Source organism: Macaca thibetana, chromosome 9, assembly GCF_024542745.1.
Source record: "Macaca thibetana thibetana isolate TM-01 chromosome 9, ASM2454274v1, whole genome shotgun sequence".
Taxonomy (NCBI): domain Eukaryota; kingdom Metazoa; phylum Chordata; class Mammalia; order Primates; family Cercopithecidae; genus Macaca; species Macaca thibetana.
In genome coordinates, this window is record NC_065586.1 from 65,867,922 (window position 1) to 65,891,113 (window position 23,192).

A 23,192-nucleotide genomic window follows, 5' to 3' on the forward strand; every position below is an offset into this window, starting at 1 on the left:
GATGTCTCAGCTCAGTAAAAGAGAGAAAAAATTTGCCTTTCCTCTGCCTTTTTGTCCTATTTAGGCCCTCAGTGGATTGGATACTGCCTGCCTGCATTGGTGAGGGTGGTCTTCTTTACTCACTCTACTGATGCACATGTTTATCTCTTCTGGAGATACCTTCACAAACATACCCATAGATAACATTTTACCAGATATTTGGACATCTGTATTAATCAGGGTTCTCTAGAGGGACAGAACTAATAGGATAGACATGTATATGAAAGGCAGTTTATTAAGGAGAATTGACTCACATGATCAGAAGGTAAAGTCCCACGATAGGCTGTCTGCAGGTTGAGGAGAAAGGAAGCAAGTGGTGGATCACTCTGAGTCCCAAAACCTCAAAAGTAGGGAAGCTGACAGTGTAACAGCCTTCAGTCTGTGACCAAAGGCCCGAGAGCCCCTGGCAAGCCACTGGTGTGAGTCCAAAAGCTGAAGAACTTTGAGTCTGATGTTCGAGGGCAGGAAGCATCCAACACAGGAGAAAGATGAAGGCCGGAACACTCGGCAAGTCTGCTCTTTCCAACTTCTGCCTGCTTTATTCTAGCCACGTTGGCAGCTGATTAGATGGTGCCCACCCAGATTGAGGCTGGGTCTGCCTCTCCCAGTCCACTGACTCAAATGTTTATCTCCTTTGACATCACCCTGACACATACACCCAGGAACAATACTTCAATCCAATCAAGTTGACAGTATTAACCATCACAGCATCCATTAGCCCAGTCAAGTTGATACCTAAAATTAACCATCACATTGACCTTAGAGAGCTCATCTATGCCCATGCCTTTAAATACATAAGAGATATTTGCTAAATATTTATTGTTTAAAGCTGCCATGTTTAGGGATAGTTTGTCATACAGCAATAGATAACTAAGGCATTTAGTTTTTCCTCCTAGAACTAGATACCTTTGCTCCCTTCCATGTTTCTGTCAGATGTTTTCTGTTTACCCAGCAGGCTGGAAGACACTCTTGATTCATTAAAATGCCTAGTACAGTGTTTAATATATAGTAGGTATAGTAGGTACTCAATATATGATAATTATCTTTTTTTGTTATGAAAACAATATAATATTAATAAAAAGTTTGAAAAACAGAAAAAAACTCAACCCACCTAAGTCTTTTAAAAACGATTATTTTAGTCTTTTCCCCTATACTTATGTATATTTTTACATAGTTGTAACTGTGTACATGGTAATTTTTCTACTTTTGTTATATTGAGGTAAAATTCACCATTTAAACCATTCAAGTGTATGAATCAGTGGTTTCCATTACATTCATAATACTGTGTTACTGTCAATACTGTATATTCCAGGACATTTTCATCAGCCCAAGAGGAAAACCTGTACTCAGTAAGCAACCACTCTTCACTCCCCACTTTCCTCAGCCCCTGCAATCACTAATCTGCTTTCTGTCTCTATATTCTGTTTGCCTATTACATTTTACGTAAATAGAATCATACAATATGTGGCTTTTTATGTCCATTTTTTTCTCTTAGCATGTTTGCTGGGTTTTTCCATGTTACAGCATGTATTGCTACTTCATTTCTTTATTTTTTAGTGTTTTGAAAATATTGTTACTTGCCTTTTAAAAATTTATTTTTATTGATGCATAATGTACATTGTTTTGAGGTACATATGATAATTTAATACATGATTTGTAAATACTAAATTGTTGTAGTTAGGATATCTATCACCTTAAATATTTGTCTTTTTTATGCTAGAAACATTTGAATTATTCTCTTTTAGCTTTTTTGAAATGTGCAATAGACTGCTGTAGACTATAAACACCCTACTGATCTATCTAAAAACTAGGATTTATTTCTTCTATTAAACTATTGAATAGGTATAAATATGTATCTGGTTAATCAATTTCGTTTCATCTTTCTGTTCCCCCCACCCTACCTGTCATCTTGTAACCACCAGTCTTCTCTCTATTTTCATAAGATCCACTGTTTTACCTCTCACATATGAGTGAGAACATGCAATATTTGTCTTTCTGTGCTTGGCTTATTTCAACTAAGGTAATGAACTTCAGTTCCATACATGTTGCTGCAAGTGACAGGATTTCATTCTTTTTTATGGCTGAATAATATTTATACCACTTTTTCTTTATCCATTCTTCCACTGATGAGCATTTAGATTAATTCCATATTTTGACTATCATGAATAGTGCTTAAATAAACATGGGAGTTCATATATCTTTTTGACATACTGATTTCCTTCCTCCCTCCCTCCCTCCCTTCCTTTCTTTCTTTTTTTTTTTTTTTGAGACAGAGAGTCTCTCTTGTTGCCCAGGCTGGAGTGCAATGGCGTGATCATGGCTCACTGCAACCTCTGCCTCCCGGGTTCCAGTGATTCTCCTGACTCAGCCTCATGAGTAACTGGGATCACAGGTGTGTGCCACCATACCTGGCTAATTTTTGTATTTTTAGTAGAGACGGGGTTTCACCATGTTGGCCAGGCTGGTCTCAAACTCCTGACACATCTGCCTCAGCCTCCCAAAGTGCTGGGATTACAGGCATGAGCTGCCATGCCCTGGCAATTTTCTTTCTTTTGGATGTATACCCAGTAGTGGAATTGCTGGATCATATGGTAGTTCTATTTTTAGTCTTTTGAGGAACCTCCATGCTGTTTTCTGTAGTGGCTGTACTAATTTACATTCTTGCCAACTGCGTATAATGGTTTCCCTTTCTTTACATCGTTGCCAGCATCAGTTATTGCTTGTCTTTTTTATAAGAACCATTTAAACTGGGGTGAGATGTTATCTCATTGTAGTTTTGATATGCATTTCTCTGATGGTTAGTGACATTGAGCATTTTTTCGTATACTCATTGCTATTTGTATGTTATCATCATCTTTTTTTTTTTTTTTTAAAAGATAAGGTCTCACCCTGTCACCCAGGCTGGAGTGCAGTGGAGTGATCACAGGTCACTGCAGCCTTCAACACTTGGGCTCAGGTGATCCTCTTGCCTCAGTCTTCTAAGTAGCTAGGACTACTACAGGCATGGGTAATTTATTTATTTATTTTTTTAGACATAGAGTCTTGCTATATTGTCCAGGCTGGTCTCAAATTTCTGTCCTCAGTTGCTCCTCCCACGTCAGCCTCCCTAAGTGCTGAGATTACAGGCTTGAGACACCGTGTCCAGCCATGTATGTATTCTTTTGAGAAATGTCTGTTCAGCTCTTTTGCCCACTTTCTGATCAGATTATTATTATTTTCTTCTCCATTGAGTTGTTTGAGCTCCTTATATACTCTGGTTATTAATCCTTTGTCAGATGGGTAGTTTGAGGATCTTTTCCCCCATTCTGTGGGTTGTTTTTGCACTTTGTTGATTGTTTCCTCTGCTGTGCAGAAGACTTTTATCTTGATAAAATCCCAGTTGTCTATTTTTGCTTTGGTTGCCTGTGCTTTTGAGGTCTTACACAGAAAATCTTGCCCAGACCAATGTCCTGGAGCATTTCCCCAATGTTTTCTTCTATTAATACTAGTTTCATAGTTTCAGGTCTTAGACTTAAGTCTTTTATCCATTTTGACTTGATTTTTGTGTATGGTGAGAGATAGGGGTCTAGTATCATTGCTTCTTTTTTAAAATTTTATTTTAAGTTCTGAGATACATTTGCATGATGTGCAGATTTGTTACATAGGTAAACATGTGCCATAGTGGTTTGCTGTACCTAACAACCCATCACCTAGGTATTAAGCCCCAAATGCATTAGCTGTTTATCCTGATGCTCTCCCTCCCTACGCCCCCGTAACAGGCTCCAGTGTGTGTTGTTTCCCTCCCTGTGTCCATGTGTTCTCATTATTCAGCTCCCACTTGTAAGTGAGAACATGCGGTGTTTGGTTTTCTGTTCCTGTGTTAGTTTGCTGACAATAATGGCTTCTAGCTCCATCCATGTCCCTGCAAAGGTCATGATCTTGTTCCTTTTTATGGCTGCATAGCATTCCGTGGTGTATATGTACCACATTTTCTTTATCCAGTCCATCACTGATGGACAGTTGGGTTGATTCCATGTCTTTGCTATTGTGAATAGTGCCGCAATAAACATATGTGTGCATGTATATTTATAATAGAATGATTTATATTCCTTTGGGTATATACCTAGTAATGGGATTGCTGGGTGAAATTGTATTTCTGGTTCTAGATCCCTGAGGAATCGCCACACTGTCTTCTGCAATTGTTGAACTAATTTACATTCTCACCAACAGTGTAAAAGCAGTCCTATTCCTCCACAGCCTTGCCAGCATCTGTTGTTTCTTGACTTTTTAATAATTGCCATTCTGACTCATGAGATGGTATCTCATTGTGGTTTTGATTTGCATTTCTCTAATGATCAGTAATGTTGAGCTTTTTTTCATATGTTTCTTGGCCACATAAATATCTTCTTTTGAGAAATGTCTGTTCATATCTTTTGCCCATTTTTTGATGGAGTTGTTCATTGTTTTCTTGTAAATTTGTTTAAGTTCCTTATAGATTCTGGATATTAGACCTTTGTCAGAGGGATAGATTGTGAACATTTTCTCCCATTCCATAGGTTGTCTGTTCACTGTGATGATAGTTCCTTTTGCTGTGCAGAAGCTCTTTCGTTTAATTAGGTCCTATTTGTCAAAGTTTGCTTTTGTTGCAGTTGCTTTTGATGTTTTGTCATGAAATCTTTGTTTATGTCCTGAATGGTATTGCCTAGATTTTTTTCTAGAGTTTTTGTAGTTTTTGGTTTTACATTTAAGTCTTTAATCCATCTTTAGTTAATTTTTGTATGAATTGTAAAGAAGGGGTCCAGTTTTAATTTTCTCCATGTGGCTAGCCAGTTTTCCCAGCACCATTTATTAAATAGGGAATCCTTTCCCCATTGCTTGTTTTTATCAGGTTTGTTAAATGTCAGATGATTGTAGATGTGTGGCCTTATTTCTGAGATCTCTGTTCTGTTCCATTGGTCTGTGTATCTGTTTTGGTACCAATTCCATGCTGTTTTGGTTACTATTGCCTTCTAGTATAGTTTGAAGTTGGGTAACATGATGCCTCCAGCTTTGTTCTCTTTGCTTAGGATTGTCTTGGCTATAAGGGGTCTTTTTTGGTTCCATAAGAATTTTAAAGTAGTTTTTTCTAATTTTGTGAAAAACGGCAATGGTAGTTTAATGGAAATAGCATTTAATCTATAAATTACTTTGGGCAATATGGCCATTTTCATGATAGTGATTCTCCCTATCCATGACCATGGAATGTTTTTCCATTTGTTTGTGTCCTTATTTCCTTGAGCAGTGGTTTGTAGTTCTCCTTGAAGAGGTCCTTTACATCCCTTTTTATCGGTATTCCTAAATATTTTATTTGCAGCAGTTGTGAAAGGGAGTTCATTCATGATTTGGCTGTCTGTTTGTCTATTGTTGGTGTATAGGAATGCTTGTGATTTTTGCACATTGATTTTGTATCCTGAGAGTTTGCTGAAGTTGCTTATCAGCTTAAGGAGCTTTTGGACTGAGACAATGGGATTTTCTAAATATAGGATCATGTTTTCTGCAGAGACAGTTTGACTTCCTCTCTTCCTATCTGAATACCCTTTATTTCCTTCTCTTGCCTGATTGCCCTGGCCAGAACTTCCATTCTATGTTGAATAGGAGTGGTGAGAAGGAGAGAGGGCTTCCTTGTCTTGTGCCAGATTCCAAGGGGAATGCTTCCAGCTTTTGCCCATTTAGTATGATATTGGCTGTGGGTTGGTCAGAAATGGCTCTTAATATTTTGAGATGTGTTCCATCAATACCTAGTTTATTGAGAGTTTTTAACATGAAGTGATGTTAAATTTTATCAAAGGCCTTTTCTGCATCTGTTGAGATAATTGCGTGACTTTTGTCTTTAGTTCTGTTTATGTGATGAATTACATTTATTGATTTGTGTATGTTGAACCATGCTTGCATCCCAGGGATAAAGCTGACTTGATCATAGTGGATAACCTTTTTGATGCTGCTGGATTTGGTTTGTCAGTATTTTACTGAGGACTTTTGCGTCAATGTTCATCAGGGATATTGGCCTGAAGTTTTCTTTTTCTGTTATATCTGTGCCAGGTTTTGGTATCAGGATGATGCTGGCCTCATAAAATGAGTGAAAGAAAAGTCCCTCCTTTTCAGTTGTTTGAATTAATTTCAGAAGGAATGGTACCCATTCCTCTTTGTACCTGTGGTAGAATTTGGCTATAAATCCGTCTGGTCCTGGGCTTTTTTTTTTTTTTTTTTTGGTTGGTAGCTATTTATTACTGCCTCAGTTTCAGAACTTGTTATTGGTCTATTCAGGGATTCAAATTCTTCTTAGTTTAGTCTTGAGATGGTGTATGTGTCCAGGAATTTATCAATTTCTTCTAGATTTTCTACTTTATTTGCATAGAGGTGTTTATAGTATTTTCTGATGGTTGGTGATATCTCCTTTATCATTTTTTATTGTGTCTATTTGATTCTTCTCTCTTTTCCTCTTTATTAGTCTAGCTAATGGTCTATTTTTTTTACCATCATTATTTTTTATTATTTATCTTTACATCCTCAGTGTTGGCAGAGTTTCTGGTGCTTAACAAACATTTGTTCAGATCAGATATGTGGAAAAAATTGTCATTTGCTTATTCAGGTCATGCTTTTCTGTGATATTCTGATCCTAGTTGAACATGCAGAAATAAATGTCTAAAACAGCACCTTGATTCTGGCCTACAATAGAACGAAGTTCCCTGTGATCTCAGATAAGCTTGGCTAAAATAGGACTTGAGTGGAGATAGTCACACTTCAGCAAAGAAAGAGAATCCCCTGTGTAATCTCACCAGGAGATTCAACCTCAGTATTCTGCATCAAAGGGATAGTCCTCCAAATGAGAGGATTGCAACATGTTACAGGCCTTCCAGTTTCTGTTGAAGCTGAGTATGGTTGCCATCTCCTCATCATTCAATTTAAAGTCAAAGACCTGAATGTTCTCAACAATGCGTGCTGGTGTCACAGACTTGGGGATCATAATCACATTCCTCTGGATATGGAAACAGATCAGAACCCAGGCTGCAGTTTTTTTGTGCTTTGCAGCAATCTCCTTAATCTTGGGGTTCTCCAGCAGGGAAGGGTCCTCTGGCTTGGCCCAAGATCTGTCTGGAGAGCCTAAGGGGCTGTAGGCCATAATGGTGATGCCCTTGGAGTGGCAGTACTGGATCAGTTTCTCCTCCATGAGGTATGGGTGACACTCAGCCTATTAGTCACTGGTTTATATTTCAGTCCAGGTTTGTTCAAGAGCCTTTCTATCTGGAAGTGGTTGAAATTGGAGACCCCAAAGGCTTTTGCCAGCCCCTCGTCCATCAGCTCTTCCACGGCCTCCCAGGCATCCAAGAACATTGCTTTTCCACTGATCGTATTACCTTTGTCATCTTTTGGGAAAAAGTCATCCCCAGACTTGAATCCCTGTGGCTAGTGAATCAGATAGACATCCAGATAGCTAAGCTTCAGGTCCTTGAGGGTCTTCTCATAGGCCTTCCTCACAAGGGGTCTCTCAAAGAAAGTGGACCACAACTTGTTGATGATGAAGAGGTCTTCCCGCTTCACAGCCTTCTGTTGGATGACTTCCCCCACCTCATGTTCATTCTGTTAGACATAGGCACAGTCAATGTGGCGATATCCTGCATCAATGGCCACCTTCACCACTTCTTTCATTTTGCTGAGAGGAGACTTCTAAGTGCCCAGGCCCACAATGGGCATCTCGGCTTTGGTACTGAGCTCTACGAAGGTGGCCATGGTTGGTGCAGAAATGATTCTGAGTGAGTAGGTAGAGGTCTCATGTCTTGCTGTGTCCAGAATTGGTTGCTTCTGGTAGGTTCTTGGTCTCGCTGACTTCAAGAATGAAGCCGTGGACCTTGGCGGTGAGTGTTACAGCTCTTAAACATGGTGTGTTCAGAGTTTGTTCCTTCAGATGTGTCCGGAGTTTCTTCCTTCAGGTGGGTTCATGGTCTCGCTGATTTCAAGAATGAAGCCGCGGACCTTTGTGGTGAGTGTTACAGTTGGGGGTGGGGCAGGGGGCTGAAAGAGAGCAGCAGCAAGATTTATTGTGAAGAGTCAAAGAACAAAGCTTCCACAGCGTGGAAGGGGACCCAAGCGGGTTGCTCACGGTCTATATGTATTTTATTAATTTTTTTCAAAAAACCAGCTCCTGGATTCATTGATTTTTTTCGAAGGGTTTTTTCATGTCTCTATCTCCTTCAGTTCCATTCTGATCTTAGTTATTTCTTGTCTTTTGCTAGCTTTTGGATTTGTTTGCTCCTGCCTCTCTGTATCTTTTAGTAGTGATGTTAGGGTCAAATTGAGATCTTTCTTGCTTTCTGATGTGGGCATTTAGTGCTATAAATTTCCCTTTTAGCACTGCTTTAGCTGCATCCCAGAAATTCTGGTACTTTGTCTCTTTTTTCTCATTGGTTTCAAAGAACTCCTTGATTTCTCTCTTAATTTCATTATTTACCTAGGAGTTATTCAGGAGCAGGTTGTTCAATTTCCATGTAGTTGTGTGGTTTTGAGTCACTTTCTTAATCTTGAATTCTAAGTTGATTGCATTGTGGTCTGAGAGACTGTTATGATTTCAGTTCTTTTGCATTCACTGAGGAGTGTTTTACTTCCAATTATGCAATCAATTTTAGAGTATGTGCCATGTGGCACTGAGAAGAATGTATATTCTGGTTTTTTTGGGTGGTGAGTTCTGTAGATATCCATCAGGTCCACCTGATCCAGAGCTGAGTTCAAGTTTTGAATATCCTTGTTAATATTCTGTCTCAATGATCTGTGTAATATTGACAGTGGGGTGTTAACGTCTCCCACTATTATTGTGTGATAGTCTTAGTCTCTTTTTAGGTCTCTAGGAACTTGTTTTATGAATCTGGGTGTTTCTTTATTGGGTGCATATCTATTTAGAATTGCTAGTTCTTCTCGTTGAATTAATCCCTTTACCATTATGTACTGCCCTTGTCTTTTTTGATCTTTGTTGGTTTAAAGTCTGTTTTGTCGGAAAGCAGGATTGCAACCCCTGCTTTTGTTTCACTTTCCATTTGCTTGTTAAATATTCCTCCATCCCTTTATTTTGAGCCTATGTGTGTCTTTGCATGTGAGATGGGTCTCTTGAAGACAGCACACCAATTCGTCTTGACTCTATTCAATTTGCCAGTCTGTGTGTTTTAATTGGGGCATTTAGTCTATTTACATTTAAGGTTAAATTTGTTATGTGTGAATTTGATCCTGTCATCATGATGCTAGCTGCTTATTTTGCAGACTACTTAATGCAATTTCTTCAAAGTGTCATTGGTTTTTGCACTTCAGTGTGTTTTTGCAGTGGTTGGTACTGGTTTTTCCTTTCCATATTTAGTACTTTTTTTCAGGAGCTCTTGCAAGGTAGGCCTGGCAGTGACAAATTCCCTTAGCATTTGCTTGTTTGAAAAATACTTTATTTCTCCTTCGCTTAGAAACTTAGCTTGGCTGGATATGAAATTCTGGGTTGGAAATTCTTTTCTTTAAGAATGTTGAATATTGGCCCACACTGTCTACTGGCTTGTAGGGTTTCTGCTGAGAGGTCTGCTGTTAGTCTGTTGGGATTCCTTTTGTAGGTGACCTGGCCTTTTCTTCTGGGTGCCCTTAACATTTTTTTTCTTCATTTTGACCTTGGAGAATCTGATGGTTATGTTTCTTGGGGTGAACTTCTCATGGAGTATCTTCCTGGGGTTATCTGTATTTCCTGAATTTGAATGTTGGCCTGTTTTGCTAGGTTGGAGAAGTTCTCCTGGATGATATCCTGAAGTGTGTTTTCCAACTTGGTTCCATTCTTTCTGACTCTTTCAGGTACTCCAATCAATCATAGGTTTGATCTTTTTATGTAGTCCCATAGTTCTCAGAGGTTTTGTTTGTTCCTTTTCATTCTTTTTTCCCTAATCTTGTCTTCCTGCTCTATTTCAGCAAGATAGTCTTCAAGCTCTGATATTCTTTCTTCTGCTTCATTGATTCAGCTATTGATACTTCTATCACAAAGTTCTCGTGCTATGTTTTTCAGCTCCATCAGGTCATATTGTTCCTATCTAAACTGGTTATTCTAGTTAACAGCTCCTGTAACCTTTTATCATGATTCTTGGTTTCTTTGCATTAGGTTAGAACATGCTCCTTTGGTTCAATGAAGTTTGTTATTACCCACCTTCTGAAGCCTACTTCTGTCAATTCACCCATCTTAGCCTCTGCCCATTTGTGTGCCCTTGCTGGAGGGTATTGTGATCATTTGGAGGAGAAGAGGCACTCTGGCTTTTTAAGTTTTCAGCATTTTCTTGTTGATTCTTTCTCATCTTCATGAGTTGTCTAGTTTCGATCTTTGAGGCTGCTGACTTTTAGATAGGTTTTTGTGAAGACTTTTTTGTTGACGCTGTTGTTGCTTTCTGTTTGTTTTTCTTTTAACAGGCCCCTTTTCTGTAGGGCTGCTGTGGTTTGCTGGAGTTTCATTTCAGGCCCTATTCACCTGGGTCCCTCTCGCACCTGGAGATGTTAACTAAGGAGGCTGGAGAACAGCAAAGATGGGAGCCTGCTCCTTCCTCTGGGATCTCTGTCCTCAAGGGGCACTGACCTGATGCCAAGAGTAGTGCTCCGTATAAGTTGTCTGGCAACTCCTGTTGGGGGGCATGGGATCCAGGACCCACTTAATAAAGCACGCTGGCTGCCCCTTGGTGGAGGGGGTGTGCTGTGCTGGGGGGAAACTCCCTCGTCTGGTCTGCTCAGATTCCTCAGAGCTAGCAGGAGGAAAGATGAAGTCAGCTGGTCCATGGAGACCATGGCCACCCCATCCCCTAGGGGCTCAGGCCCAGGGAGATCACCATTCTGTCCCTAAGGCCCTGGGTAGAGTTGCTGAAGTTCCTGCAGGGAGGTACTGCCCAGTGAGGAGAGATGTGTCAGGGTCTGGCCTAAAGAGGCAATCTGGCCATGATCTGCCACAGTCGGTGTGCTGCGCTGTGGGGAATACCTCTTGGGTCCAAGCCATCCAGTTTCCCCAGCACCAGCTGGGGAAAAATGGCGGTCTGCAGCTGCAGTGATAGCTGCAGCCCTTCTCCCTCCGGCCCCCGCCCCCACCACTCCCCCCCCTGGAGTTTAGTCATTTTAGGCAGCTGCATGATGGCTGCCGTCCCTTCCCTGTGGAGCTCTGTTGTTTTAGGCAGACTCCAGCTGATTGGCTGTTGAGAAACTGCACAGCTCTGTGGTTGGGACCCAAGGCCCTGGTGGTGGCCTGGGCTCACGAGTGGGGTCTCCTGATCTGCAGGTTGCACAGATCCATGAAGAAGCGTGGTTTCCCAGGCTGGGTAGCAGGATTGCTCACTGCCTCCCTTGGCTGGGGGTGGGGGCTCCCTTTGTCCCATGTGGCTCCCAGGTGGGCTGAGGCACCACTCTACTTTTCTTTGCTCTCCATGGGTCACACCAACCACCTAGTCAGTCCTGATGATAGAACCTGTATACCTTGGTTAATGATGTAGGATTTGCATGCTGTTTTGGTTCTTCTTGGTGGGAGCCTCCCACTGCAGCTCTTTCTAGTTAGCCATCTCAACTCCACCCCACTCCCTCAGTTTCATTCTTATGCATATAGTTATCCCGTTTTTCAAGCATCATTTATTGAAGAGACTGTCCTTTCCCCACCGTATCTTCTTAGTACCTTTGTTGAAGATGAGCTGGCTGTAAATGCATACATTTATATGTGGGTTCTCTATTCTGTTCCATTGATCTGTGTCCCTGTTTTTGCTAGGACCATGCTGATTTTCTTACTATAGCTTTGTAGTAAATTTTGAAGTCAGGAAGTGGGATCCTTCCAGCTTTGTTCTTTTTCCTGAGGACGTCTTTGGCTATTTGGGGGCTTTTGTGTTTCCACGTAAATTTTAGAATTTTTTTTTTCTATTTCTGTGAAGAGTGTCATTGGTATTTTGATAGGAGTTGCATTGAATCTGTAAATTGCTTGGTGCAGTATTGCCATTTTAATGATATCATTTCTTCCAATCCATGAACATGGAATATCTTTTTTTGTGTGTGTGTCCTCTTCAATTTCTTTCATCAGTGTCTTATGGTTTTCTTTGTATAACTCTTTCACTTCCTTGGTTCAGTTGATTTCTAGGTATTTTATATAATTTTGTAGATATTATAAATTGGATTGGTTTCTTAATTTCTTTTTCAGATTTTTGCTTTTGACATATATAAAGTTACTGGTTTTTGTATGTTGATTCAGTACTCTGTAGCTTTACTGAATTTATCAGTTTTAACAGTTTTTTTCATGGAGTCTTTAGTTTTTTTTAAAGTATAAAATTATGTCATCTGTATTTAAGGATAATTGGCTTCTTCCTTCCCAGTTTGGATGCCCTTTATTTCTTTGTCTTGCCTAATTGCTCTAGCCAGGACTTTCAGGACTATGTTGAGTGGTGAAAGTGGGCATCCTTGTCTTGTTCCACATCTTTAGAGGATCAAGACTTTTTTCCTGTTCAGTAGAGTATTAGCTGTGGGTTTGTCAAGCATGGCCTTCATTATTTTGAGATATGCTCCTTCTAGATCCAGTTGCATGAGGGGGTTTTTATTATAAAGAGATGTTGAGTTTTATTGAATGCTTTTTTTTTCTGTGTCTATTGAGATTATCGTATGGTTTTTGCTCTTCATTCTGTTAATGTGGTATATCATGTTGATTGCATTTGTTGAACCATGCTTGCATCCCTGGGATAAATCCCACTTGATCATGGTGAATTATCTTTTTAATGTGTTGTTAAATTTGTTAATATTTTGTTGAGGATTTTTACATCTAGGTTTATCAGTGATATTGATCTGTAGTTTTCTTTTCTGTGTGTGTCCTTGTCTGGTTCTGGTGTCAGGGTAATGCTGGCCTCATGGAATTAGTTTGGAAGTATGCCCTCCTTTCCAGCTTTTTTTTTTTTTTTTTTTTAAAGTTTGAGTATAATTGGTAATTGTTCTTTAAATGGTTGGTAGAATACAGCAGTGAGGCTGTCAGGTCCTGGGCTTTTCTTTGATGGGAAGCTTCTTACTACAGCTTTGATGTCATCACTCATTGCTTTACTGTGGTTTTTCTATTTCTTCATGATTGAATCTTTGTAGGTTGTGTCTGCCCAGGAATTTATTCATTTCTTGTAGGCTTTCCAATTTGTTGGCATATAGTTGTTCATAATTGTCTGTAATTATTCTTTGTATTTCTGTGGTCTCAGGTGTTATGTCTCTTTTTTCATTTCTGATTTTATTTGGATCTCCTCACTTTAAAAAAATTTAACTTTTATTTTAAGTTCAGAGGTACATGTGCACATTTGTTATATAGGTAAACTTGTATCATGGGAGTTTGTTGTACAGATTATTTCATCACCCAGGTATTAAGCCTAATACCCGCTATTTTTCCTGATCCTCTCCCTCCTCCCAAACTCCACTTCCTGGTAGGCCCTAGTGTATGTTGTTTTCCTCTATGTGTCCGTGTGTTCTCATCATTTAACTCGCACTTATAAGTGCGAACATGCAGTATTCGGTTTTCTGTTCCCGTGTTAGCTCCATCCAAGTTCCTGCAAAGGACATAATCTCATTCATTTTTTCTGGTGGCATAGTATTCCATGGTGTATATATATCACATTTTCTTTTTTCTTTTCTTTTCTTTTTTTTTTTTTTTTTTTTTTTTGAGATGGAGTCCCACTCTGTCACCCAGACTGGAGTGCAGTGTTATGATCTTGACTCACTGCAACTTCCAACTCCCGGGTTAAAGGGATTCTCTTGCCTCAGCCTCATGAGTAGCTGGGATTACAGGTGCCCACCACCATGCCTGGCTAATTTTTTTTTTTTTTTGTATTTTCAGTAGAGATGGGATTTTTGACACGTTGGCCAGGCTGGTCTCGAATTCCTGACCTTGTGATCCACCCACCTCACCCTCCCAAAGTGCTGGGATTACAGGTGTGAATCACCATGCCTGGCCTTCACATTTTCTTTATGTATTCTACCACTGTTGGGCATTTAGTCTGATTCCATGTCTTTGTTCTTGTGAATAGTGCTGCGATGAACATATGCATGCATGTGTCTTTGTAATAGAATGATTTATATTCCTTTGGGTATATATTCAGTAATGGGATTGCTGGGTCAAGTGGTATTTCTGTTTTTCAGTCTTTGAGGAATTGCCACACTGTTTTCCACAATGGTTGAACTGATTTACACTCCCAGCAAGAGTGTATAAGTGTTCCTTTTTCTCCGCAACCTTGCCAGCACCCATTATTTTTTGACTTTTTAATAATAGCCATTCTGACTGGTATCTGCATGGTATTGTGGATGGTATCTCATTGTGGTTTTGATTTGAATCTCTCTAATGATCAGTGATGCTGAGCCTTTTTCATATGATTGTGGGCCACAAGTATGTCTTCTTTTGAAGTGTTCATGTCCTTTGCTCACATTTTAATGGTTTTTCTTTTCTTGTAAATTTAAGTTCCTTATAGGTGCTATTAGACCTTTCTCAGTTGCATAGTTTGGAAAAATTTTCTCCCATTCTGTAGGTTGTCTGTTCACTCTGTTGATAGTTTGATTTGCTGTGCAGAAGCTCTTAGTTTAATTGGATCCCATTTTTCAAGTTTTGCTTTTGTTGCAATTGCTTTTGGTGTCTTCATCACGAAATCTTTGCCCACTCGTATGTCCAGAGTGGTATTGCCTAGGTTGTCTTCCAGGGTTTTTATAGTTTTGGGTTTTACATTTAAGTCTTTAATTCATCTTGGGTTAATCTTTGTAAATGGTCTAAGGAAGTGGTCCAGTTTCAATCTTCTGCCTATGGCTAGCAAGTTACCCCAGCACCATTTATTGAATAGGGAATCCTTTACCCATTGCTTGCTTTTGTCAGGTTCTTCATTGAATATCAGGTGGTTATAGGTGTGTGGCTTTATTTCTGCATTCTCTATTCTGTTTCCATTGGTCTGCGTATCTGTTTTTGTTCCAGTACCATGCTGTTTTGGTTACTGTAAGCCTGTAGCATAGTTTGAAGTCAGGTAGTGCCTCCAGCTTTGTTGTTTTTGCTCAGGATTATCTTGGCTATTCAGGCTCTTTTTGAGGCTCCATGACTTTTAAAATAGTTTTTTCTAGTTGTGTGAAGAACTAGAAAAATGGTAGTTTAATAGGAATAGCATTGAATCTATGAATTGCTTTGGGCAGTATAGCTATTTGAATAACATTGTTTCTTCCTATCTATGAGCATGAAATGTTTTTCTGTTTGTTTGTGTCATCTCTGATTTCTCTGAGCAGCGTTTTGTAGTTCTCCTTGTAGAGATCTTTCACTTTCTTGTTTAGTTGTATTCCTATGTATTTTATTTTTTGTATGTGGCAATTTTTAATGGAATTGCATTCCCGATTTGGCTCTCAGCTTAACTGTTATTGGTGTATAGGAATGTTAGTCATTTTTGCACACTGATTTTGTGTCCTGAGATTTGCTGAAGTTATTTATCAGCTTAAAAAGCTTTTGGGCTGAGACTATGGGTTTCTTAGATAGAAGATCATGTCATCTGCAAACAGATAGTTTGACTTCCTCTCTTCTTATTTGGATGCTTCTTTCTCTTGCCTGATTGTCCTGTCCAGGACTTGCCATACTATGTTGAAATAGGAGTGGTGAGAGAGGACTTCCTTGTCTTGTGCTGGTTTTCAAGGGGAATGCTTCCAGCTTTTGCCCATTCAGTATGATATTGGCTGTGGGTCTGTCATAGATGGCTCTTATTATTTTGAGATATGTTCCTTCAATACCTAGTTTATTGAGTTTTTAACATGAAGAAGTGTTGAATTTTGTCGAAAGGCTTTTCTGCATCTAGTGAGATAATCATGTGGTTTTTGTCTTTAGTTCTATTTATGTGATGAATCATATTTATTGATTTGTGTATGTTGAACCAACCTTGCATCCCAGGGATAAAGCCTACTTGTTCATGGTGGATAAGTTTTTTGATGTGCTGCTCGATTCAGTTTGCTAGTATTTTGTTGAGTATTTCTGCATCAGTGTTCATCAAGGATATTGGCCTGAAGTTTCCTTTTTTTTGTTGTATCTCTGCCAGATTTTAGTGTCAGGATGATGCTGGCCTCATAAAATGAGTTAGGGAGGAGTCCCTTCTCCTCAGTTTTTTGGAATAATTTTAGCAGGAATGGTACCAGCTCTTCTATGTACATCTGGTAGAATTCAACTGAGAATCTGTCTGGTCCTGGGCTTTTTTTTTTTGGTTGGTAGGCTGTTTATTACTGATTCAATTTCAGAGCTTGTTATTGGTCTGTTCAGGGATTATATTTTTTTTTCCGGTTCAGTCTTGGGAGGGTGTATGTGTCCAGGAATTTATCCATTTCTTCTAAATCTTCTAGTTTATGTGCATAGAGATGTTCTTAATATTCTCTGATGATTGTTTGTATTTCTGTGGGGTCAGTGCTAAGATCCTCCTTGTTGTTTCTGATTGTGTTTTTTGGAATCTTCTCTCTTCTTCATTAATCTAGCTAGCAGTCTATTTTATTTTTTTTTGAAAACCACCCCCTGGATTCATTGATCTTTTGAATGATTTTTCCCTTCTTAGTCTCCTTCAGTTCAGCTCCAATTTTGGTTATTTGTTGTCTTCTGGTAGCTTTGGGATTTGTTTGCTCTTAGTTCTCTAGTTCTCTCAGTTGTGATGTTAGGTTGTTAACTTGAGATCTTTCTAACTTTTTGATGTGGGCATTTAGTGCTATAAATTTCCCCTCTAACGCTGCCTTGGCTGTATCCCAGAGATTCTGGTATGTTATATCTTCGTTCTCATTCATTTCAAGGAACTTCCTGATTTCTGCCTTATTTTCATTATTTACCTGAAAGTCATTCAGGAGCAGGTTATTCAATTTACATGTAATTGCGTGGGTTTGAATGAATTTCTTAGTCTTGATTTCTAATTTGATTGCACTGTGGTACGAGAGATTGTTACGATTTTAGTGCTTTTGCATTTGCTGAGGAGCATTTTACTTCTGATTATGTGATTGATTTTAGAGTACGTTCCATGTGGCAATGAGGAGAATGTATATTCTGTTGCTTTTGGATGGAGACTTCTGTAGATATCTATCAGGTCTATTTGATCCAGTGCTGAGTTCAGGTCCTGAATATCATTGTTACTTTTCTGTCCCAAAGATCTAATATTGTCAGTGGCATACTAAAGTCTCCTACTATCATTGTCTGGAAGTATAAGTTTCTTTGATGGTCTCTGGGAACCTGCTTTATTAATCTGAGTCCTCCTGTGTTGGGCGATATAATTCAGGATGGTTATATCTTGTTGAGTTGAACCCTTTACCATTATGTAATGCCCTTCTTTGTCTTTTGTGATGTTTGTTGACTTACAGTCTGTTTTGTCAGAAACTAGGATTGCAACCCCTACTTTTTTCTGTTTTCCATTTGCTTGGTAGAATTTTCTTCCTCTATTTATTTATTTATTTATTTAATTAGATTTTATTTTTATTTTATTTTATTATACTTTAGTTCTAGGGTACATGTGCACCACGTGCAAAGTTTGTAACATAGGTATACATGTGCCATGTTGGTTTAATGCACCCATCAACTCGTTGTTTACATTAGGCATTTCTCCTAATACTATCCCTCCTGCTGCCCCCCACCCCATGACAGGCCCCGGGGTATGATGTTCACCTACCTGTGTCCAAGTGTTCTCATTGTTCAATTCCCACCTATGAGTGAGAACATGTGGTGTTTGGTTTCCTGTCCTTGCCATAGTTTGCTCAGAATGATGGTTTCCAACTGCATCCATGTCCCTGCAAAGGACATGAACTCATCCTTTTTTATGGCTGCATAGTATTCCATGGTGTATATGTGCCACATTTTCTTAATCCAGTCTATCATTGACAGACATTTGGGTTGGTTGCAAGTTTTTGCTATTGTGAATAGTGCCGCAATAAACATACGTGTGCATGTGTCTTTATAGTAGCATGATTTATAATCTTCTGGGTATATACCCAGCAATGGGATCACTGAGTCAAATGGTATTTCTGCTTCTAGATCCCTGAGGAATCACCACACTGTCTTCCAAATGGTTGAACTAGTTTACACTCCCACCAACAGTGTAAAACTGTTCCTATTTCTCCACATCCTCCCCAGCATCTGTTGTTTCCTGACTTTAATGATCGCCATTCTAACTGGTGTGAAATGGTATCTCTTTGTGGTTTTGATTTGCATTTCTCTGATGACCAGTGATGATGAGCATTTTTTCATGTGTCTGTTGGCTGCATAAATGTCTTCTTTTGAGAAGTCTCTGTTCATATCCTTTCTCCACTTTTTGATGGGGTTGTTTGTCTTTTTCTTGGAAATTTGTTTAAGTTCTTTGTAGATTCTGGATATTAGTCCTTTGTCAGATGCATAGATTGCAAACATTTTCTCCCATTCTGTAGGTTGCTGTTCACTCCGATGGTAGTTTCTTTTGCTGTGCAGAAGCTCTTTAGTTTAATTAGGTCCCATTTGTCTATTTCAGCTTTTGTTGCCATTGCTTTTGGTGTTTTAGTTATGAAGTCCTTGCCCATGCCTATGTCCTGATTGGTATTGCCTAGGTTTTCTTCTAGGTTTTTATGGTTTTAGGTCTAACATTTAAGTCTTTAATCCATCTTGAATTAATCTTTGTATAAGATGTAAGGAAGGGATCCAGTGTGAGCTTTCTACATATGGTTAGCCAGTTTTCCCAGCACCACTTGTTAAATAGGGAATCCTTTCCTCATTTCTTGTTTTTGTCAGGTTTGTCAAAGATCAGATGGTTGTAGGTGTGTGGTGTTATTTCTGAGGCCTCTGTTCTGTTCCATTGGTCTATATCTCTATTTTGGTACCAGTACCATGCTGTTTTGGTTACTGTAGCCTTGTAGTATAGTTTGAAGTCAGGTAGCATGATGCCTTCAGCTTTGTTCTTTTTGCTTAGGATTGCCTTGGCTATGCGGGCTCTTTTTTGGTTCCATATGAACTTTAAAGTAGTTTTTTCCAATTCTGTGAAGAAAGTCATTGGTAGCTTGATGGGGATGGCATTGAATCTATACATTACCTTGGGCAGTATGGCCATTTTCATGATATTGATTCTTCCTCTCCATAAGCATGAAATGTTTTTCTATTTGTTTGTGTCCTTTCTCTGATTTCCTTGAGCAGTGGTTTGTAGTTTTCCTTGAAGAGGTCCTTCACATCCCTTGCATGTTGTATTCCTAGGTATTTTATTCTATTTGTAGCAATTATGAATGGGAGTTCACTCATGATTTGGCACTCTGTGTGTCTGTTACTGGTGTGTAGGAATGCTTGTGATTTTTGCACATTGATTTTGTATCCTGAGACTTTGCTGAAGTTGCTTATGAGCTTAAGAAGATTGTGGGCTGAGACGATGGGGTTTTCTAAATATACAATCATGTCATCTGCAAACAGGGACAATTTGACTTCCTCTTTTTCTAAGTGAATACCCTTTATTTCTTTCTCTTGCCTGATTGCCCTGGCCAGAACTTCCAATACTTATGTTGAATAGGAGTGGTGAGAGAGGGCATCCCTGTCTTGTGTCAGTTTTCAAAGGGAATGCTTCCAGTTTTTACCCATTCAGTATGATACTGGCTGTGGGTTTGTCATAAATAGCTCTTATTATTTTGGGATACGGTCGATCAATACTTAGTTTATTGAGAGTTTTTAGCATGAAGGGCTGTTGAATTTTGTCAAAGGCCTTTTCTGCATCTATTGAGATAATCATGTGGTTTTCGTCATTGGTTCTGTTTATGTGATGGATTATATTTATTGATTTGCATATGTTGAACCAGCCTTGCATCCCAGGGATGAAGCTGACTTGATCGTTGTGGATCAGTCATGGTGCATCCAGTTGATGTGCTGCTGGATTCAATTTGCCAGAATTTTATTGAGGATTTTTGCATCAATGTTCATCAGGGATATTGGTCTAAAATTCTCTTTTTTTTGTTGTGTCTCTGCCAGGCTTTGGTATCTGGATGATGCTGGTCTCATAAAATGAGTTAGGGAGGATTCCTTCTTTTTCTATTGATTGGAATAGTTTCAGAAGGAATGATACCAGCTCCTCTTTGTACCTCTGGTAGAATTTGACTGTGAATCCGTCTGGTCCTGGACTTTTTTTGGTTGGTAGGCTATTAATTATTGCCTCAATTTCAGAGCCTGTTACTGATCTACTCAGGGATTCAACTTCTTCCTGGTTTAGTCTTGGGAGGGTGTATGTGTCCAGGAATTTATCCATTTCTTCTAGATTTTCTAGTTTTTTTTGCATAGAGGCATTTATAGTATTCTCTGATGGTAGTTTGTATTTCTGTGGGATCAGTGGTGATATCCCCTTTATCATTTTTTATTACATCTATTTGATTCTTCTCTCTTTTCTTCTTTATTAGTCTTGCTAGTGGTCTATCAATTTTGTTGATCTTTTCAAAAAACCAGCTCCTGGATTCATTGAGTTTTTGAAGGGTTTCTGTGTCTCTATTTCCTTCAGTTCTTCTCTGATCTTAGTTATTTCTTGCCTTCTGCTAGCTTTTGAATTTGTTTGCTCTTGCTTCTCTAGTTCTTTTAATTGTGATGTAAGGGTGTCGATTTTAGATTATTTCCTGCTTTCTCTTGTGGGCTGTTACTGCTCTACATTTTCCTCTACACACTGCTTTAAATATATCCTAGAGATTCTGGTATGTTTTGTCTTTGTTCTCATTGGTTTCAAAGAACATCTTTATTTCTGCCTTCATTTCATTATGTACCCAGTAGTTATTCAGGAGCAGGTTGTTCAGTTTCCATGTAGTTGTGCAGTTTTGAGTGAGTTTCTTAATCCTGACTTCTAATTTGATTGCACTGTGGTCTGAGAGAGTTTGTTGTGATTTCTGTTCTTTCACATTTGCTGAGGAGTGTTTTACTTGCAACTACATGGTCAATTTTGTAATAAGTGTGATGTGGTGCTGAGAAGAATGTATATGCTGTTGATTTGGGGTGGAGAGTTCTGTAGATGTCTATTAGGTCTGCTCGGTCCAGATCTGAGTTCAAGTCTGGATATACTTATTAACCTTCTGTCTCGTTGATCTGTCTAATATTGACAGTGGGGTGTTAAAGTCTCCCATTATTATTGTGTGGTGTTCTAAGTCTCTTTGTAGGTCTCTAAGCACTTACTTTATGAATCTGGGTGCTCCTGTATTGGGTACATATATATTTAGAAAGCCCTTTTTGTTGAATTGATCCCTTTACCATTAGGCAATGGCCTTCTTTGTCTCTTTTGATCTTTGATGGTTTAAAGTCTGTTTTATTAGAGACTAGGATTGTAACCCCTGCTTTTTTTTTTTTTTTTTTTTTTTTTTTTTGCTTTCCATTTGCTTGGTAGATCTTCTTCCATCCCTTTATTTTGAGCATATGTGTGTCTCTGCATGTGAGATGGGTCTCCTGAATATAGCACACTGATGGGTCTTGACTGTTTCTCCAATTTGCCAATCTGTGTCTTTTAACTGGGGCATTTAGCCCATTTACATGTAAGGTTAATATTGTTATGTGTGAATTTGATCCTGCTGTTATGATGTTAGCTGGTTATTTTGCCCGTTAATTGATGCAGTTTTTTCCTAGCATTGGTGGTCTTTACAATTTGGCATGTTTTTGCAGTGGCTGGTACTGGTTTTTCCTTTCCATGTTTAGTGCTTCCATCAGGAGCTCTTGTAACGCAGCCCTGGTGGTGACAAAATCTCTCAGTGTTTGCTTGTCTGTAAAGGATTTTATTTCTCCTTCACTTATGAAGCTTAGTTTGGCTGAATATGAAATTCTGGGTTGAAAATTCTTTTCTTTAAGAATGTTGAATATTGGCCCCCACTCTCTTCTGGCTTCTAGAGTTTCTCCCAAGAGATCCACTGTTAGTCGGTGGGCTTCTCTTTGTGTGTAACTCGACCCTTCTCTCTGGCTGCCCTTAACATTTTTTCCTTCATTTCAACTTTGGTGAATCTGACAATTATGTGTCTTGGAGTTGATCTTCTTGAGGAGTGTCTTTGTGGTGTTCTCTGTATTTCCTGAATGTGAATGTTGGCCTGCCTTGCTAGGTTGGGGAAGTTCTCCTGGATAATATCCTGAAGAGTGTTTTCCAATTTGGTTACATTCTCCACGTCACTTTCAGGTACACCAATCAAACGTAGATTTGGTCTTTTTACATAGTCCCATGTTTCTTGGAGGCTTTGTTCATTTCTTTTTACTCTTTTTTCCTCTAAACTTCTCTTCTCCCTTTATTTCATTAATTTGATATTCAATCACTGATATCTTTTCTTCCACTTGATCAAATTGGCTGTTGAAGCTTGTGTATGTGTTACGTAGTTCTCGTGCCATGGTTTTCAGCTCCATCAGGTCATTTAAGATCTTCTCTACACTGTTTATTCTAGTTAGCCATTTGTCTAATTTTTTTTTTAAGGTTTTTAGCTTCCTTGTGATGGGTTCGAACATCCTCCTTTAGCTCGGAGAAGTTTGTTATTACTGACCTTCTGAAGCCTACTTCTGTCAGCTTGTCAAAGTCATTCTCCATCCAGCTCTCTTTTGTTGCTACTGAGGAGCTGTGATCCTTTGGAGGAGAAGAGGCTCTCTGGTTTTTAGAATTTTCTGCTTTTCTGCTCTGGTTTCTCTGCATCTTTGTGGTTTTATCTATCTTTGGTTTGATATTGGTAACCTACAGATGGGGTTTTGGTGTAGATGTCCTTTTTGTTGATGATGATGCTATTCCTTTCTGTTTGTTAGTTTTCCTTCTAACAGGTCCCTCAGCTGCAGGTCTGTCAGAGTCTGGTGGAGGTCCACTCCAGACCCTGTTTGCCTGGGTATCACCAGCAGAGGCTGCAGAACAGCAAATATTGCAGAACAGCAAATATTGCTGCCTGATCCTTCCTTTGGAAGCTTTGTCTCAGAGGGGCACCCACCTGTATGAGGTGTTAGTCGTACCCTTCTGGGAGGTGTCTCCCATTTAGGCTACACAGGGGTAAGGGACCCACTTGAGGAGGCAGTCTGTCCATTCTCTGAGCTCAAATACCGTGCTGGGAGAATCACTGCTGTCTTCAGAGCTGTTAGACAGGGACATTTAAGTCTGCAGAAGTTTCTGCTGCCTTTTGTTCAGCTATGCCCTGCCCCCCGATCTCCATCTCTTTCTTTTGAGCCTATATGTGTCATTAAATGT

At 39.3% G+C, this 23,192-nt stretch overlaps 1 protein-coding gene and 1 pseudogene across 3 annotated transcripts in view; one reads left to right on the forward strand and one right to left on the reverse strand.

The window, feature by feature from the left end:
• Positions 1-23,192, forward strand: part of CTNNA3 (catenin alpha 3) — a 1,858,220-nt gene that overhangs the window by 5,190 nt on the left and 1,829,838 nt on the right. The window lies entirely within an intron of this gene.
• On the reverse strand, positions 6,428-8,023 carry LOC126963371 (aldo-keto reductase family 1 member B10-like; annotated as a pseudogene). The gene has a single exon (XR_007729047.1). The product of XR_007729047.1 is annotated as an aldo-keto reductase family 1 member B10-like (transcript).